This window comes from Taeniopygia guttata, chromosome 9 (genome assembly GCF_048771995.1).
Source record: "Taeniopygia guttata chromosome 9, bTaeGut7.mat, whole genome shotgun sequence".
Taxonomy (NCBI): Eukaryota; Metazoa; Chordata; class Aves; order Passeriformes; family Estrildidae; genus Taeniopygia; species Taeniopygia guttata.
This window is the reverse complement of record NC_133034.1, coordinates 6,152,062-6,171,313: the sequence shown is the minus strand read 5'-3', so window position 1 is coordinate 6,171,313 and position 19,252 is coordinate 6,152,062. Positions and strand designations below refer to the sequence as shown.

The following is a 19,252-nucleotide window of genomic DNA, read 5'->3' as shown; positions in this document are numbered from 1 at the left end:
TCTTCCAACCTCTGGCTCTGGGACTCAGGGAAAGGGGCTCCCAAGGGCAGGAGGAGCACAAGCAGCAAAGCCAGGCCTGGGTGTTGGCTGCTCAGATTTCGTGAATGGTTCAGGTATGGTTACCATGGTGATACATGTGGGTTTTGTAGGCACACAGTTTGTGGTGATTGGGATGGGCTGAGCCTCATCCCCATGGGCACAGCTGTGAGCAGCAGGTGAGCAGCACTGACACAATGAGCCATGGAGTGCCCAGGGACACTGAGCAACCACCAAAGGGAGCAGAGGCACACAGGTGCCATGCATCAATGTGAGGGGATAAAAGGCTGGGCTAAAGAACAAGGGGAGCAGATGCTTGCAGCTTCTGAAGTGCCATGATGTTACTCTGTATGGGCAGATGCCTGAAGCCTTCTGATGAGGTGAGGTGTTGCTCTGTATGTGTGAGTGCTTAAAGCTTTCTGAAATGGTGTGGTGGTGGTGCTCTGTGTTTTGTGGCCCTCTTGTCTGTGCCATATGCTGTGACAGGTTTTAACCATGGTGGAGGGAGGGGTTGTGGCAGGGAGCTGTAAACCTGTGTTCCCAAGGCCTGGACTTCACGGGGGCGCTCACCAGACCCTGTTGTGGTCTACCCATAGTGGAGAGCCCAGAGCATGTGTTTTACCAATATTCCTTCCATGCAATGCCTCTTTTCTCTTTTTGTGTTGGAGAGGACGGGCTCCAGGAGCAGGTCCCTTGTTTGAGCACACCCTTGTCCTCTCCAGCCCTTTGAATTTGTATCTGTAACCCCCCTGTGTTTGTTGTTTTGAACTGAAAGGTTTCTTTTGATGCTTCTGCTATGTCCCATCCTCCTGTCAGCCTCGTCCCCAGCTGACTGAACTGAGCCTGGATTCCCTGGAACAGAAGGGTAGGCACAGGAGCAAAGTCTGTCTTTCTTTTGCAGAGCTTGTGGCAGCAGATTGCAGGGTTTGCTGTCAGTTCATTAATTACAAGGGCATTAACTTCCGAGGCTAGAAAACACTGGAAGCACAAAGGTTGCTGCTTGCCTGTTATAAACAACATATTGGATAGTTTTGAATTGGTAGAGAGCTCGAAAGCTGCCAAGTTTTCCTGGGAACACCTGGAGCTTCTCTGTGATGGGGCTCAATTATTGGAAGAGCCTGTGCTTTTGTGGCCAACAGAACTTGTCCAGTATGGAAATATAAAGAATCAATGTGGGATCTATGGTGTGGGGATGACAGGTTAATCTTGGTATAATTCCTGCTGCCAGCTTATAGGATCAACCCTCCAGGAGTAAAGTGAAATTATTGTTGGATATGCTGCCCCAAAACTGTACCAGGAAACCTTAGGAAGCTGACATCAAAGATCTCACTGATACTCAGAGTCTTTGGTGTGTGCCAACTATTGAAGAAGGAGAAAACCAAAGCAAAGACATTGCAACAACAGCAGTGACACAGATTTTTTTTTTTAGTATTTTGATTTTTTTTTATTGAAAGTGCACCCATGTGGCACAGCTGGCTACTTGCTCAGTGCAACAGCACCAGAGAGGAAATTCCTTCCCAGCGCTCACAGGTGATCAACTTACACATTGAAGCATGAAGTTTGATTACCCTTGTAACATTTTATTAGCTTGCATAGCTGCAAATGTTATTAATGCTCATAAAATTATTCAGTCCTTTAAAATGTCTGTTCCACTGGTGTGCGTCTCCATGACTTCCTGGGGTAGTGGATTCCAGGAGTGACTCTGCTGGGTCAAACCATATTTTTCTTTTATTTCTCTTCAATCTACAGCTCTTTTGTTTCATCAGGTGCCCCCAGTTTGCTTTTAAATTATGGGGAAGGCTAATGTGAGGCATCAAACTGGTTTTGATGGTAAACTTGGCTCTTTCATGGACTTTTTTTTAGTGTACTGATATTTTCTTTTATAGGATGAATTAATAAGTAATATGTTTGTGTATATCTGTAGGTGCATGAATATACCTGAAAGTGTGTGCAACTATTTATGTATAAACATAAACTCGTGTATTTATTATGTCACTTGAATGTTTTTTGGGTGTCAGTGGTTTGCTGCAGGGATCCCACTCCACTCTCTGTCTCTGAGGGATGTTCTGTGAGGCAGAGTAATAACAGGGAAGAAAAATGCGGCTCTGAGCCGTGTGTCAGCAGACTTCAGACACAATGGGGCCCGTGTTTCCAGACAAGCCTTTTTAGCTAATTAGCTGAGTAAAAAATCTATTTCTCTTCTTAAATTCCCTGCCATCCATCCACCTAATAGAGTCAAGCAGCTCCATATTGTGGGGGTTATGCAATAAATCATCTATCTCCAGAATTTATCTCATCGCTCCCAGCCTGGGCTCTCCATCTCTCTGTCCACAGGAGCTGCCTGGTTGCCCATTCTGGCAGGGACTGTAATGGAAAAGTGCTGGAGTTCTGCTCTGGTTCTGGGTGTCCCTTGGCTGTCCCACAGCAGCTCAGCCATGGCCACGTCCCTACTTGTCTGTGGGTTATCCTACAACAAACTCCCAGGCAGCAGAGGCTCCTGTGGCTGTGTGGTCTGGGTGACCTCCTCACCCTGGGCTTTGCAGCCCATGCAGGGTCTGAGCTGGTCTCCAGCATCACCTCTGGAGCCAGCATGGGTGAAGGATGGGACTTTGGGGAAATCAGGAAGAGTTGTCCTGGCTTCATCATCACATAGGCAGGAGGATACACCCCCAAATTTTGGTTGTGTGGTCAGTTGAGCAGGAACATCTCCTCTGGAAAGACATCTGAGTCTCATGGACCCATATGGCAGCAATTTTCACCTCAGGTCTGGATTTGGACATTGCAACTCCAGCCTGCGGCTGTTGGATTGCAGCGAGCAAGAGCAAAGAGCCACAACATTGTTTTGGGTAGCAATGCCTGAACTGGAGTCAAGTTGCTTTTTAACCTTCTTCTTAGCAAAATAAATTGACTGAACTCTCAGGTTCTCACCTCAAGGCTGGTTTTTCTCACCTAAAATTTATTATTGTAGCTATTGTCTGAACTCACTGTTTCTGACAATACTTTTCTTTTTGTAGGTGTGAATACAAGAGCTGGACAAAATGTTCCTGCCAGCACCAGGTAGTGATGTGAAACATGAATCCCTTTGTACTCCACTGGGCAGGGGGGTGTGGGTGGCCCAGCTTGGTGCAGGAAGCTCGTGTTCAGCCAGGTGCCCACCCTGACCTTCCCTTGCCAAGCCCCCCCGTGTCCCACTGAAGTGAGCTGCACTGGAGGGACACTGCATGTGGGTGGGCTGTCAGTCCCTAGGGATGGCAGACTTTGGGGTGGATGAAGGGTGAGCTGGTCACTGCTTTGCTGGGCTCTGCTTTTGTTTACAGCTCTTGAGATGTTTGAGGAATGTGGAGTCGGCTCTGGCTGGAGGAGCAGCGCTGCCACGTTTTATTTACTCTGTTTACCACGTCATGTTGTATGAAATGGTTGAACCCTCATTAGTTTACCAAGAAAACACATTTCCTACAGCCTGGTGACCTGTCCTTGGCTGGAGATATTGTGCTGTTATCCTTTGCATCTCCTACAGATGCTCTCAGCCAGTTTTCAACCCATCACTGAAAACCCTTGAACACGAGCCGAGAGTTGCTGTGATCCTTCCCCTGGTTTGTGCATCCTTTTACTCTCTTGCTTGTTCTAGTAAGAGAAATTAAATTGTTGGGCAATGATTTCTGAAACTGTTAAAAAACAGAACAAAACCCCAAGAAAATTCTGGAACAGAATGCTTTTGTTGGCGAGAGTGAAGGTTTGTAAATATTTATTCTTCATGAGTAAAAAAATATCAGGCTGTTGTGATAGAAAATATCCAGGCAATTCAAATTTAAAGTGACAGCCACTATGCAGGAATCGGGAGTCTGCAGAAATGTCAGTAGGTCAGGCCCAGTTGTTGTGTTGGCATCAAGCTCCTCCACCATCCAAATCCAGAAGAGTGCTTTCCACCCTGTGTTGCTGTTTGGAAAACAGTCACAAGTGTGTTTGTATCTCTGTGCTCCTCTTGGAGGATTATCCTGCCAACACCCAACCTGTGCTGCAGAGAGCTGCCATCCCAAAACCTGCCTTGGGATCATATTTATGCTGGATATTCTGGAAAATTTCTTCACTGAAAGGGCTGTCAGGCACTAGAACAGGCTGCCCAGGGCAGTGGTGGAATTCCCATTTCTGAAGGGATTTAACAGACATGTGGACGTGGCAGTTGGGGGCATGGGTCAGTGCTGGCCTTGGCAGTGCTGGGGGGATAGTCAGACTCTATGGTCTTAAAGGGCTTTTCCAGCCTAAACCATCCTGTGATTCTGCGCTGTTTGGACGCAAGAAGATCTTGAAAACCTTCTTCTGACAGGAAAACCTCTATAGCAACTGCCTTCAGAGTGTTCTGTAAGTAGAGTAAGACATGGAGGAGGCTGTCCTGAGAAGCACAAAACGAGCATGGATGTGGGACATGGGTCATTGGTGGGCCTGGCAGTGTTGGGGTAATGGTTGGACTCTATCTTAAAGGGCTTTTCCAACCTTAATGACTCAGTGATTCCAAATATCTCCTGCTAAGATGTGATGGGAAGCCCCATGCTCAGCTGTCCTCTCCCTCTTGCTCTTGGCTCTGCTTTGCCATGCTTTGAAGCCAGGTGGAAGAGTGATCCCAAAATACCTTCCCTGACTCCTGCCAAGGATCCAAGAATTTAATGGGTTTTGCTGAATGACCTGGTGCTCTCTAGACCTCCCTGGTGCAGATGACTGGCATTAAGGGGTAGATTTCCTGACTGGCTCTGCCTGGACAGACCCCCTGGAAGCAGCATGAGGCTTCCAGAATGTGTTGACTGCCTGAAAAGTCTGCTGGGGACTTGGCTTTGCAGGAGATTTGCTTCCTGCAATGGAATGAGGCTCCTATTGCATGCTGGAGTTCTGCAAAGCCAGGGCTGTAAGCTGGAAGTTGTGCACAGGAAGTTTTTTCCAAAGAAAATGAAATAAATTGAAACCGTGGGGAAGAAACTGAAGGCATGACAAGGCCTTTGTTCTGCTTTGTATTCTTGCCTAGGAATGCTCTGCTCAGCTGTGCATTAATCTCTGGTTTACTGCGCAGCCTTGGTGCTCACACACCAAACCTCAAAGGGGGTGTGTGTGCACAGGTATTCATGGAGGTCACTCCACCCTGGAGCTGCAGGGCGCCAGGCCCTTTTTGTGAGCGATAATTCATTGCTGCTGCGGCGCCTTGATTTCCCTGTCAGAGCGGGACGTGCCGTGCCTGGGCAGCGGGAAGGAAAACTGGGAGCTGAACCCAGCAACAGCCCCTGCAGCCAGAGCAGCTGGGATGAAACGGCTCCAGCGAGGAGCAGTGACAGCCACGAGGAGCCCGGCGCCTCCTCAGCGGTGACCTTGCTGATCCCGAGCCAAAGGTTGGGCACAGGCAGCTCCTCTTTTAAACATCAGATCCTCTCCAGCAGCTGAGAATTGGGTGTGGGGCTGCTGGAGAACTCTGCTGCAGCTTTGGGCTGGGGATGTGATGAGCATTAGCAAGCTGCCTTCTTTCCTCTCTGCCTCCTTTCAGAGCTGCAGTGTTTGGCAGGAATTAATGGATCTGGAAAGGCACGCTGTGGTTGCAGACTCGGGTCAGGTAGCAGCAGGCCTGGAGGTGACAGGGTGGCTGTGCCAGCTGTTTGACAGTCCTGCCCGACATCCTGCAATTAGAGTTTTGCAGAGCACATCCCTGTGCCCCGAGCTGTGATATTTCCAAATTTCAGGCCCTGCTATTTGGTCCTGTGTGTGAGCTCCACATCATGGAAATGGACACCTAATGAGCCCTAGGTGATTAACCTGCCATGCTGGCGGGTTCATTTTCCACCCTGGCCCCTCCATCTCTGCTGCTCTGCTGTCTTTCCTCGCATCCCTGACTTCTGCAGGATTGGGAAGAGCAGGGAATTTTTATCCTCTCCCATGCAGTTAATTAGGAAGCATTCCAGTTTGTGCCGTTTGGTGGGGAGCATATCCAGGCTGTTCAGCAATGCTAGGAGAGAACAGACCCTGCAGGGAAAGCAGGAATTCCTGACACCACTCCCTGATTTGGGATGAGCCCAAATTCACCATACTCTAATCCTTCAGTCTCAAGATTGCAGGCCCTCCTGTGATCATTGGCACCAGTGAAAAGAAAAGCAGAAATCATCTGAGAGTGGAGGTGTTGGTCTGTCTGTGGGCTGGCATTGCTGGCTGTGCGTTCCATCAAGGACTCGGAGCAGGATGGAGGATGCTGGGTTCAGGGGGAAACAAATTCCTCACCAACTCTGAGCAGTTTCTACACAACAGGGCAGCAGCAGCTCTTGCTGGGAGCTGTGGGGATACAGATCAGTTGGGTATGGCAGAGAGCAGACTTGTCCTTTGGGATCAGGGGAGCTCTGTGGTGGGATTGGGCTGTGCCCTGGAGCTCTGGGAGAAGCTCCCACACCTGGTCCAATCATGCTCCTTAGAGAATCACAGAATCCTTTAGGCTGGAAAAACCTTCTCAGGTCATTGAGTCCAACCATTAACCCAGCAGTGCCAAGGCCACCACTGACCCGTGTCCCCAGATGCCACACCCACATGTCTGTGAAATCCCTCCAGGTGTGGGGACTCCACCACTGCTTTGGCTGCCTGTAGCAGAGCTTGACAACCCTTTCTGTGAAGAAATTTTCCAGAATATCCAACCTAAACCTCTGCTAGCACAATTTGAGGCCATTTCCTCTTATCCTGTTTGTTATTATTTGGGAGAAGAGGCTGACTCTCAGCTGGCTACAACCTCCTTTTAGGTAGTTCTGGAGAGCATTATTCTGTGTTTTCTCACCAGCAGCTGCTGGGGCTTCACAAATGGGAAAGGGAGGTGGTCCCTGTGCTTCAGGGGCAGGATAATCTGTTTATGCTTGATTGACACTGGGAAAGCATCACTGAACCCTTGTGGAGGGGTGGTGGCTCATTAGGATTCAGGCTCAGTTGCTTTTCATCCTCTGCAAAATGCAGCACCTGGCAGGATCACTCACCTTGACCCTTGGTGACAGAAAGAGATGGCCACCAGCTCTCAGTCACCAGCACGGCGTGTCACCGGGAATGACAAACTGGGGGGAAGTAGCACGGGGTGGGGAGAGGGGGATGGCACAGGGAGAAGAAATATCTGACTTGGCTGAGCTCAGGGAAAGCTGAAAGAGCAGCTGCTGTTGCATGAGTAATTACTGTTGTCCATCCTCCTCTGGACAGGCAGAGAAGAGACTCCTGCCCACCACAGCAGTGGGGATGTGCTGCCTGGGGGCCAGGAGCTGTGGACATGGAGTGGTGTGGGGCCAGGCTGGGCCATTTGGGATACAAATGCCTGGTTGGGACAGAGCAGTGGGTCACCTAGCCCAGGTCCCTGCCTCCAGCAGCAGCTCTGTAAAGAGAACACACAGGACTGAGCCCTCCTTACCATTCATTCCAGTTGTGCCCAGAATCCCCAGTCACTGGAAGGGGGTAGTACAAGGTATCTGTCTTGTCTCTTTAATCTGTTTTTTAATCTCCAGTCCATGAATCTGTATAATCCCATTTTGCTGCCTGCTGGCCCTGTGCTTTGATGCTGATTTCCCATTCCCCACATCCCAGCTGAGTTTGGTGTTGTGCCATCACCTACAAGGGTTTGGAAGCCTCCCTCTCCCAACCTTCCCTGATAAGGGAGATTGGGAACCTTGAAAAGTGTTGTAAGGTGGTCCCTACCATTTCATCATCACCTGCATCTTTGTGACAGGTCACAAGCTTCAGCTTCCTCCAGCTCAAACTGGGATGGCCACAACCTGGCACCTGGAGGGAGCAGCTCAGTGTGGTGCTCTGCCAGGTCCCTGTGTGTGGGAACATCTCCTCTCTGTCCTGCTCTGTTCCCATCTCTTACAAGCTGAAACTCTTCGGCTGAGGCAAGGGCTGAGCTCCTGGAAATGAGAATTTGTTCTTGCTGACATGACTTGTGATCTTTGCTTCTGCCTGAATTAAGGGTGACCCCCTGACTCTGGGTGTGCTGCTCCCACCCAGGACTCAGTGGCTCTTCCAAGCTGGAGCTCCAGGCAGAGGGATGAGAGATGGTGTCTGCTGTTAATCTGTGCTGATAGGTAAGCTCTGAGTGGGTCACTCTCCTCTGGGTAGCCACTTCTTAACAGTCATTGACCTTTATTTGGTTTGCCTTATTTACTCAGGTGGTGAATTAGGTCACATTGAGGTGGCTTCTGTTAAACTGAGCAATGGCCACTTAAATCTGGAGTGACTGTGTCCACACAGAGGTTAATGCAGTTTAATCCAATCTCTTTAAACCTGCCCTTGCTGTTGTGAGGAGGGATTTCCATCAACATCCCTGCTCAGGTCTGTCCCTTGGTGAGGCAGAGGAGGAGCAGGCTGCTCCCAGTGGGCAGTGCTTGGAGAGGGAACTCAGCCCTGCTGTTCCTCTTTGCCCATAGAAGGAGTCCTGGTTCTTGCTAGGGTGGATCTCTGTTTGTATGTTGATTTAGAATTCCAGCTGAAGGAAAATGAATAATGCTTATTGCTGTCCTCAGACTCCCTTTAGTTCTGTTTTTACAGCTCTTGACATCAGCACAGGACAGAAGAATGAGGTTCCCAAGAGGAGCAGAGTTAACTAATGAAGTAAGAAACTTCCTGATCATTGGCAGGTGCTGGAGGGTTGTGCTAACATTGCAACTTCATCAATCTTGGGCTGAGTAGTAAGAAATTATCAAAACAGGAATGGCAGAACATGCTCCTCTGGGACCTGGAGATGGTCCAGCTGCAGCAGCTCTGGCCATGACAATTTGGTACAACTGAAGCAGAGATTTTCTGGATTGTTCTCTTGCTTGGGATGGCTGGAGCTTCTGTCTAGGGCCACTCCTCTTCTGCACCATCAAGATCTTTGCAATTAGTGGGGAATGTATTAACTACCAGGAAAAAATTATTTCTATCCCAGTGAAAGCAGAATGTCAGGGCTCCTTCTGTGCTTCAGCCCAGAGGATACCCCTCCCTCCCCGCCATCTCCCAGGGTGTTGGATGTCTAAAGACTGCAAAGTGTTAACACACTCCAGCACTGCTGGATGGAGAACTGCTCTCCATGTAGATCCCACTTGAGACCCTTCCTAAGCCTGCAGCAAAGGCTTGGTATCAAACTCTGGACAAACCACGTGCTCTCGGTCTCTGAATACCCCCCTGGCAGTAGGACTGCACCCATCACCTTGAAATAGCATCCACCACCCCTTCCCACTCCCTGTGCACTGTTCAAAACCCTGGGGCCCCTCTGTAATGCCAGGTAGGATCAGCAGTGGATTTGCCATGAGATCAATCAGCCAGGATCAGTTGGATGCTCTGCCAGCAGCTGTCCAAGTGCTTAGTATCACTGGCAGGATCTAATATTAATTAGCTGTGTGGGGAGGATCAGCTGCCCTGCAGAGCTCAGCCCATTTACACTCTTATTTCATGGAGTCACAGAATGTCCTGAGCAGGAAGGGACCCACAGGGATCATCAATCCAGCTCCTGGCTTTGCCCAGGACACCCCAACAACCCCACCCTGGGTCTGAGAGCACTGTCCAAGCACTCCTGGAGCTCTGGCAGCCTTGGGGCCATGCCCATTCCCTGGGGAGCCTGGGCAGTGCCCCACAACCTCTGGGGGGGAAGAAAATTTTCTTGATATCCAGTCTAACCCTCACCTGTCACAGCTGCAGCTGTTTCCTGGTGTCCTGTCCCTGGTCAGCAGAAGGAAGGGAAGCTGCAAGGTTGATGTTGTCCCATCCATCCAGCTTGGTCACCCTGAGCCCAGCTGGGACAGAGGCTCCTGGTCTGACCCTGGAGAAGGCTCAGGCTGTCAAGAGCTGCTTTGGGTGGCTCTGTCAACTTTTGTCCTTGAATTTGATCACTTTGAGTGTCTTCTCTCCGAGGAAATGCAATTTTAACTCCTGTAGTCTATGGGTAGAAGGGAAGAGAAGGAAGGGGAGGAAAATTGGAGTTGTGTGGTGGCTGAGATCAGCAGGAAGTCACAGCTGTCCCCCAGACTTGTAATACAGAAACTTCCCTCAAACTGAGCACTTAATGTGCAAGGAAAGAGGTGACTGATAACAGAGATTACCCTAATGAATAAACAAATGTTTTAAAAGACTAACTCCTCATGCAATGCGTTATTTTTAACTTAGTGGCAATTTGCATGTGAGTCAATTTGCATACATTAAATACATCTCCCCTTCTGCACCAAGCTCCCCCTCCCCTTCAGTACAGCATCTCATTATGGGGCTGCTGGGACTGGTGGCTCTGGAGGGGACATTAATTTGCCCAGTGCGTGCTGTGTAGGTTTTTATCACTTGCTGCACATTGGACCCGGTGTCTTTGAAGTCACCAGTGCCTCGGAGGCCCTTCTGCTTGAGGTGGTTGAAATGGAAAAAGAAAGGAAGGGGAGGGGGAACCACCAGGGGAAGAAAGGAGATTGTTCAGCTGCTGTTAACTTGACAGAAAATGAGCAATGCAGAAACCTCTTCCCTCTGCCACAGAGCCTGGGTGTTGTGAGTGGGGGTTGTTTGGTTTGCTTCTTGTTGGAGATGAAATTTGCCATCTTCCTGGGAGCCACAGAGAAGGAGGAATGGGCCAATGAGAGCCCCAACAGGAAGCCATGGGGTGGAGGCACAGATGGTCTCACCAGGTTTGTGTTGTTGTGGCTTTGGGGGGGATGTGGAGGTTTGTGTGTGGTAGGACCCCCCTGCCATGGTTTGGTACATGGGGATCCCCACAGGGGCTCAGGAGGTGGCAGATCTCTGCCTCCAGAAGGATTTGGGCTGGATATTAAGTAAAAGAGCAGTCAGGCACTGGAACAAGGTCCCCAGGGAGGTGGTGGAGCCACCATTCCTGGAAGCATTTGAAAAATGAGATGTGGCGCTTTGTGATGTGGCTTAGTGGACAAAGAATTCAGTCAAAGGTTGGACTTGATGGTCTTGTCTTTTCCAACCTGAATGATTCAATGATTCCATGCTGTGGGAGCTGCTGCCACCCCATGCCTCAGTTTCCCCATGAAACAGAGGATTAATGATGCCAACTGCTCTTAGAAGACTTCAGGGCATGCTCGGAGCATGTGGTGATGGAGAACTGGTGGAGAAACTATTCTCCATGACCTGGATGTCTGTTTGAGGAGTGCTCTGATGAAAACACACAGGTGTCATGACATCCTTGTGTCTTTGATAGACAGAGAACTCACTTTGCTGCCCTAAGATCAGCTCACAGGATTTTGAAATGCTGCTGATGCAGTGGAAAAAGCTTTTGCTGTTGTACAGCGGAGCCCAGGGGGGTTTTTCACAGTTCCAAGTACTGACCAGAAACCCTGGAAATGTTTTGAGGAAGGAATGAAAAAGAAAATTTCTTTCAATTAGTTCAGCATTTTCCAGCCAGTTCTGGTTGCAATCAAGAACATTGTACTGATCTTGAGTGTTTCTTTGAAAGAGCCTTACAAAAATCATCCAGGAAAATGAATAAAGGGAGTAACCCAAATCTAATCTAGAATGATAGGCTGCAGAAGACTTATCCTCACCAAGTAACAAGGTCCCTTCTTTCTTCCCTTGTAACAGGAGTCTTAGCCAAAGCTCCTGCCATGTGGCAATTCAGGAATAAATGTCAGCAGCTCCTCCATGCAAGGAATATTTGGATGTCAGCAGCAAGAGGCAATGTTTCTAATAAACTGATGCAAATGGGGTGCTGGGATCAGCGCTGGGGAGCTCTGATTTCATGCAATTTCCATGCTTTGAGGGTACCCAACCTCTGCAGAGCAAAGGGTCTTGGGCAGGTAATGGGCAGCCCACCTCATCCTCCTTGGGAAACCCTTCAGGGAATCACTGGTTTTGGTCCACACAAACACCAGCCAAGGGAATGAAGAGCATGGAATGTGGGTTTTGTTAATTAGAGAGGGTGGGGAAATCCATATCCTGCTGCAGCAGCCTTTGTGTTGTGTGTGCAGCAAAGGAGAGCTCCTGCCCTTCTGAGTGTGGGGCAGGAGGGGTGACAAAGGTGAGTGAAACATCTCACCTTGGATAACGAGCATGGCTGGCCAGGAATGAAAAACACTTGGTGGAGGAGGGTCTATTCTATTCAAGCTGGACACTGTGAGTCCAGTGCAGCTTGTTTCCAGGTCCCTTGGGCAAAAGGGAAGCATCAAACCGAAGGAGAGGTGCCTGTGGAAAGGCTGATCTCTGCCTGGAGCCGTGCAAGGCAACTGCTCCCAGCCTGGGCTGTGTTCCGGTGGGGCCTGATGGAGTGGATGGATGCAGGGTTGGAAGGGTGTGGTCAGAGGTGTTTTTTGGGTGTGTTGTGATGCAGGGTTGGAAGGGTGTGGTCAGAGGTGTTCTTTCAGGTGTGTTGTGATGGATTCTGGGCCACCTCCCTGTCTCCAGAGTGTCCCGTTGCCTGTCAGGCGGTGCCTGGATGTCTCCACAGAGGGAAGCCACCTCCAGCCCCCTCAGATCTTGGTGAGCAGCCTGGGCTTGTGCCCCTTGGTCGGAAGCAGCTCACCCTGCCCTCCTGAGCGCTGTTTGCAGAGGGCACAGCACAAAACGTGTCCCCCGGAGGCCGCCCTGCCATACAGGATGTCATAAGAGCTGCCAAATGAAGTATCCAGCCCCGCTCCCTCCTGGCTGGCCCCAGTGCTGGGATTGTTTCCACGGCAAGAGAACAATACCTCTCCTTCCATCCAAGAAACATTTATTACATGATCCGTTTCAGATGTCTCTTTGGGGAGGAGGGGAAAGCGGAGGAGAAATAGATCTCTTTTTTATGGCAGCACGGCAGGATCCATCCCGTAATGGATTAATTATCCCCGCGCACAGGCGGGCTGGGGGGATGTTCGGAGCAAGCGCCAGGGTTGCCTTCCAAGAGGAGCAGACGTGGATATTTCGAGCCTCCCTTTTCACAAACTAAAAGGGGTAATTAATTAATCTGGAAGCTTTCACGTTCATTATAATTCCTTTCCTCTCCTCGTTTTGTTTCTCTCCTTCGATTGTACGAAACGTGGAGAAAGGTAAAGAGTTTAGGGGCTTATTATGCTGCTCCTTCCCGAGCCCCTGTCAATCTCCCTGCTTGCTTTCATACCTCTGCCTCCTTTTCTCTCCCTTTGAAGCCCTCAGAGGTCAGAAACATTTCCTGGTTTTCCTTTGCATGCCCTGAAGGAAATGGTCTGGGCAGGATTATCTGCAGGTATAAACCAGCACTGATGCACAGGCTCTGTCAGAAGAGTATTCCACGCTTCTGGAAACCCCTTCCATCCATCTCACGGGCCAGGGAGGAGAACCATCCCTTGGGCCTTCTCCTCCTCAGCTGGGGGGGAAGGCACAGGATTAATGCTGACAATACAAGCACTACCTAGGTAAAGACAGAGGCTCCAAAGCCCAGGAGGTAAATGCTGTCACAATGCCATTTCCCTGTCCTTTCATGTTTTTTATTTCTACCCAGCCAAGCTGCAACTCGAGCAAGAAGCATAAATTCTGCTGTCCCTCGACTCCATCTGCTCACGGAGCTAAAGAGATATAAAGGATGTGGCCAGAGTGAGCCAGTCCATTACGGAGTGTTCTGGAGAGGCTGAGGCAGAGATGGAGCCAGGGATTAGAGGACATCCAGGAGCAATTGCAGCCCCTTTGAACTAAGCATGACTTCTGCAAGACACCTAACGGAAACTAACTTCCCAGGGATGGAGAATTGGAAAAATCTCATTTCAGACTGTAGATCCCAATTATTGTAGCTCTGTGAGGCCAGAAATGGGCTGGTGGGAGGCGTTTTCACATCTCCCAGGAGGTGAGGAGCCCTCGGCCAAAGGTCTGGGTGCTTGCAGGAGGAATGGTTCTGTTCCATGTCTAGCTGACAACCCAGCTTTCTATAGGAAAGCTTCTGGACAGCCCAGCCTAGAGAAACTCTGTGGTTCTTGCAGCAAGGTTGCTGGTGCTTTGTCTCCCCTCAAGGTAAGAAGGAACATGGATTTGCATCCAAAAGCGAGCCCTGGCCATGGAGCTCTGAACAAAAACCCCAGTGCATCATCTCATCCTTCCCCTTACCCAGTGCTGTGAACATCTGACATGCCTGATAGGAAGGTTAAAAAAACCATCACAACCCCCAAAAACGCCCTTCCAAAGGCACCACCTTTTTTGGTTTTTCTGGGTGCCAAGTGTCCCAGTGGTAAGGGACGGAGTTCCTGGTGTCTCTGAAAGCCTATTTGATTCTCTTTGTCTGCCTGCCTGGTGTACTCATGTGTCATTTGCTGCTCTTGGCAGTGAGTGGGAGTTTGTGGAATGAGAATATGAAATTCCTCTCTCTTCCACAGTGGTACACAGATGAGAAGGATGGGTTGTCCTGGCTGCATCCCTCCGAGTGGCAGAATAAATAATTGGGATATGAAGAGCTGCTGTCCAATTCAATGTCGTGTTCAAAGGCTCCTGGTTGACTGGAGAGCAGGAGAAGCTGTTCCAGTAATGGGTTGTCTGTTGTTCCTCTGCCCAAAACCAGGTTTAATGAAGCATTTGTTCTTTTACTGCCCTCTCCTTAACTGGGTTTTTAGAGCTTTCCCTCAGAGCTGGGTGACAAAAGCAAAATTGTGTCCTGATGTGTTTGTTTGAATTCTTAAGTGAATTTGCTTGGGCGATATTCCCAACCTTTCCCTGGTGACTTTCCAAGAACATTCAAGCAATGAGATTTTTGCTGGCAGAAAACAAAACAAAAAGCAAATTTCAAAGTCACATTTGCAGGTTTTTTAGCACTTTTGATACCTGCAGTGCTAAAATATCCTGACATGGTCTTAAAACAGATTGGTGAAGATTTTGATGAATAATGAATTGTGATTTCTTTTTATTTGCCTTCTGGTTCTGGTTGAACTCTTCAAGCTCTTGAGTTATTCTTTGTAATCATGAAACCTGGAAACTGATTTTCCCTAGGTCTGAAATGATGAGTCTTTGTAGCTGAGTTTGCTGAAATGCAGATGTTTGTTCCTCAGCATTTCTTCAGGTGTTGGTTCTGGTCCAGTTTGGACCAAAATTGGATGTAATTATTATTTCCCCCCAAATCTTGCTATAAACAGGCAATCTTGGAACTAAATCTTAGCCAAGGTATGATGTTACATCCCTCCAACTCTGTGTAACCTTCATTTCTATTAACTTGATTTGTACTTGCACAGGGTCTCCCAGGATCACAGACTGCAGATTTGGGTGGGAAGGGACTCGGGAAATCTTTGGTCCAGCATCTTGCACCAGGGTTTGTTTGGGCATCAGAGCAGGGTTTGAAAGCCTCCAAGGATGGAGACTGCCCGGGCTCTCTGGGGAACTTGTAGCACGTTTGCCCATCTGCTGTAATACCCAGTGCTTGTATCTGCTTCTTTCAGTTTGGGCCTGTTGTTTCCATCCCTCTTTCTGGAAAACCCCAGGCTCCAGCTTCTTGCTAACTCCAGGTAGGAGTTAGACTGTGAAGTGTCCCTAAGCCCAGCTCCCTTGGCCTCCATTTGGGGCAAAAAACGCCTGGAACACGCTTTTCTCTGGATCCCTTACATTGCCATGCTTGTCACAGAGCTCCCCCAGCTCCAAGAAGTCAGCCAAGCCCCAATTTCCCAGTTTTCAGCTGGAGATGTGGAGCTGACAGGTGACTGACACCAGTGCAGGGCTGGAGCCTGGCAGAACGACCCACAGGGATTTCTGAGAGCTGGATTTGCCAGGCAACCTTTCCTCAGCTGCTGCAAGTCATTTGATTGTGGGGTGTTTCTGATGAAATGTGTCTGCTTCAATGGGTTATTGCTTCCCAGGAAAACTCAATTTCATTGGGAGACAACTGACCAGCTCCTTTTCTAATAAGCACCACCAAATCATCTGGTGTTATCAGCAACAGAATGAGAGCTGGCAAAAAATTTAATTTGAAATGCAGAAATAACTAATATTGGGGGAAAACCTAACTTTTCTGCTCCACTGGGGACTAGTGCAGTGCCAGGGGATTCACTAAACAGCACAGTTCATATTTTAAATATTTGCTAAGTGAATGTAGAGGCAATTGTTTGGGGAAGTATTTGTCAAATAAGCTCAAACAACAAATGCATTTGAGGAAATTGGATTTGTCCACCTGATATTGTAGGAACAGGAGAAGAGGTTAAATTCATCAGATAAACTGTTCAGCTGAACTGTTTGTTCTCCTCTATCCACCCTCCAATCATTATTTTAGAGAGACTACAACTGTTTGTAGGCACTGTGCAGAAAATTTATAGGAAACAGATCTCTGGCTGCTGAGGCTCAGAGCCTTCATGATGGACGTGGCAGATAGGGGCAGATTTAGCATCCAGCACTCTGGGGAAGGAGGAGAGCCCATCTCTGTGCCCAGAGTGGTGAATTCTCTCCCTGCACCCATACCAGCCACTCATGAGATTTGTTTTGTTTCATCCAGCTGCAATATGGGGGTGGGAGCTGCCCCTGTGATCATCAACCTTCAGCTGGTTCCATCCTCAGCCACAAAACAGCAGCTGGGAAGGCAGGTCAGGACTTCTGGGGTGTGAGCACAGACTGGAAACACGGGGCACCAGTAGTTGGTACAAACTCAATCTCCTGGCTCCCTCCCAGCACTTGAAATGAGGAGGCAATTGCTCCAGGGCCTCCCAGCCGTGGTGATTTATGGCTGAGGGGGAAATGGGTTCTGGGCAGGTGCTGCCCATCTCCATCAGTTATATATGGCAAACCCTTGGCCAGGTGCTTAAAGCAGGATGGGGAGATGTGGCTCACTTTATTTTGCAGGCAGGGACTGTAGAAATCAATTTTATAGCTGCCCTGGCCTCTAGGAATGCTGAGCTCAGAGAGCAGGAAGGGGCTCCTCAGGGTTAACTGCTGGGATTTGAGGATGTGAGCAGAGCACAGGGGGTGGACACAGTCCCTGCAGCACTCTGGAGTAGTTGTTGAGGGAAGGAAGAAGGAAAAGAAGAAGGAATTTGATTTCCAGGAGAGCAAATTCAGGGAAGTAACTCAAAGATAAATTCAGAAAAGCAAATGGTGCGAAGCTGCTGTTGTTGGAGCCCAGACTAGTTCCCAAATGGCTTGGGAAGCTGAGATCAAGGCAGGAGGTGACTGTAGTTTGGAGATGCAAGATGTAAGGTCAGGAGCCAAATCTCTGAGCTGCAGAAAAATGAAGCTGTTTTTTAGGCTTGGAGAAAGGTGGAGAAGTGATGGCAGCGAGAGTGGAAGGAGCTCAGCTGCAGGGGAGGCAGCACAGTAGGTAGGGAAAGAGAATTGTTCCCTTTGGAGGGGTCTCAACTGAGCTGCCAAGGCCTGCCTGGGTAATCTTTATTCTCTGAGACCTGTATCTCTAATGTGGGTTTTCTTTGTTTTTCCTGTGCACACAAAATTTTTCTCTGGGGTTGTCAACCAAGTGTCTTCCAGGCCTGGAAAAATTAATGCATTTAAACCATCTCACACTTTCACAGTGGAAATAAGCCTGGCAAAGAAATATCTGGAGAAAATCCAAAATGCTAAGAGTGGGTTAAAAAGTGCAGGTCTCCCCTCTGTTTTTGTTCATTGGGTCTCTTGGTATTTGGCTTTCACCTGGATTTAACTGGATGAACTGGAGTGTGCTCACCTTAGGGGGTGCTGAACACCATGGGATGGACTCCCATGGGACACCACAGCCCTGGGTGTTTCTCTCCATGGCCTGTGTGCTGCTCTTGATCTGTGTGCCACGTTTTTATCTTGGTTTTCAGACTTGTTGCAGCTTTCCCAAGGTGATTCCAAGCTCCCAGCTCCCGGTGTATGTGGGGTGCTGAGGGCCAGCTCATCTATCTGCAGGCTCCCCTGGGACACTTCCTCAGACTAAACCTGACCTGGAATGCCCTGGGCTGTGCCTGGCTGACCTCACTCATTGTTCCTCTTCTGGGTGTGTGCTAAAATCCCTGGCAATTCTCTCTGCCCTGGAGCAGTGGTGGCTGCAAGGGATAGAATATTCCAGTTGGAAGGGACCTATGATGTTCATCCTGTCCAACCTCCTGCCCACTTCAGGCCTGACCAAAAGTTACAGCCAGGCTGGGCAGCCCTTGGAACAACCTGGTCTAGGGGAAAGTGTCCCTCTCATGGCAGGGAGTGGAACAAGATGACTTTTAAGGTCCCTTACAACCCAAACCTTCCTGGGATTGTGTCGAGGGTATTGGCCAAATGTCTCTTAAACATTGAGAGATTAACTACCCTGTTCCAGGGTTTGAACACATTTTTGGTAAAAAAATGCTTCCTGATGTCCAATTTAAACCTTCCCTGGTGCAGCTTTGAACCATTCACACTCACCCCTCTGCTGGATACCAGAGAAAAGCCTGAGGGAGTAATTGCTTTGTTTGTGGGTGATGCCTGCATTTAGTTTTACCCCCCGAGTTTTATCCCTTGCCTGTCTTCCTGAGGGGCAGAGCAATCTGGCTGTGCCACCGTGGAGCTGCCATTGGCATTTCCAGAAAACCACAACTTTTGGAAGTCCCTGGGTGGGGGTTTGTGCTAGGAGTTGGTTTGCTTTAGCAGCTGGCAGTGGGATTCACAGAAGGATCCTCTTGGAGTGGGAAGTGCTTGAATGCAGGACTCTGCCTCCTGGCTGCTTGAGCTTGGCCATGGCAGAGCACTGGGGTGGTGGTGGGGAGGGTTGGGAATGGCTTTGTGTGGGGATGGGCACACAGGTCAGTGGTGGGATGTGCTCAGAAGTTCTGTGGGATCAGGATTTGGCTCTGTTCGGAGAGTAGGAAGAATTTACTTCCCTCACTCTGAAAATTCAGGTTAGTGGGCTTGGCTGCCTTCTCTCTGTGTTCAGCTTCAGTGGAGGGATTAAATTTCCAAGGAACTGAACTCTCAGAATTAGAAGCTGAGTCTTGGATTTGGTTAAAAAAAATTTGACCAGAAACCTCAAGCATGGATTTCTTGTTCCCCAAGTTCCCATTGTCATTCCATGAGGGGCACCCCAAGAGGTGCAAGCACCCCAGCTTTACCCCCTGGGCTTTCCATAGGGGCAGGAGGGACTCCCAGGGGGGAAATCCTCCCTGGGCAATTGCTGGGATCCAAACCAAGCCCACCTGTTGGGGCTCTGTGCTGCAGTGATGCAGAGCAGATGTGTGTTTGGGCAGGTGTGGGGTGGGATGGCTGCCAGCCCGGCTGCACGTGTTCCCAGGATGGAGAGACCCTCCAAAGATAAGTCTGCAGTTCCGATGAGGGGATATTGAGTTTCGTGCTGCAGGGCAAACGCTGTCCGCTTTGCAATGCAGCTGCTGTGAAGTCA

The 19,252-nt window shown here is 49.3% G+C and overlaps 1 long non-coding RNA gene across 1 annotated transcript in view; it reads left to right on the top strand.

The window, feature by feature from the left end:
- Window positions 1-289: 289 nt before the first annotated feature.
- LOC121470455 (uncharacterized) overlaps window positions 290-19,252 on the top strand; it is a 58,308-nt gene continuing 39,345 nt past the window's right edge. Inside the window, exons 1-2 of the long non-coding RNA XR_012057457.1 lie at window positions 290-416; window positions 3,051-3,093. This is a non-coding gene — a long non-coding RNA (uncharacterized lncRNA). The remainder of the gene's footprint in view (window positions 417-3,050; window positions 3,094-19,252) is intronic.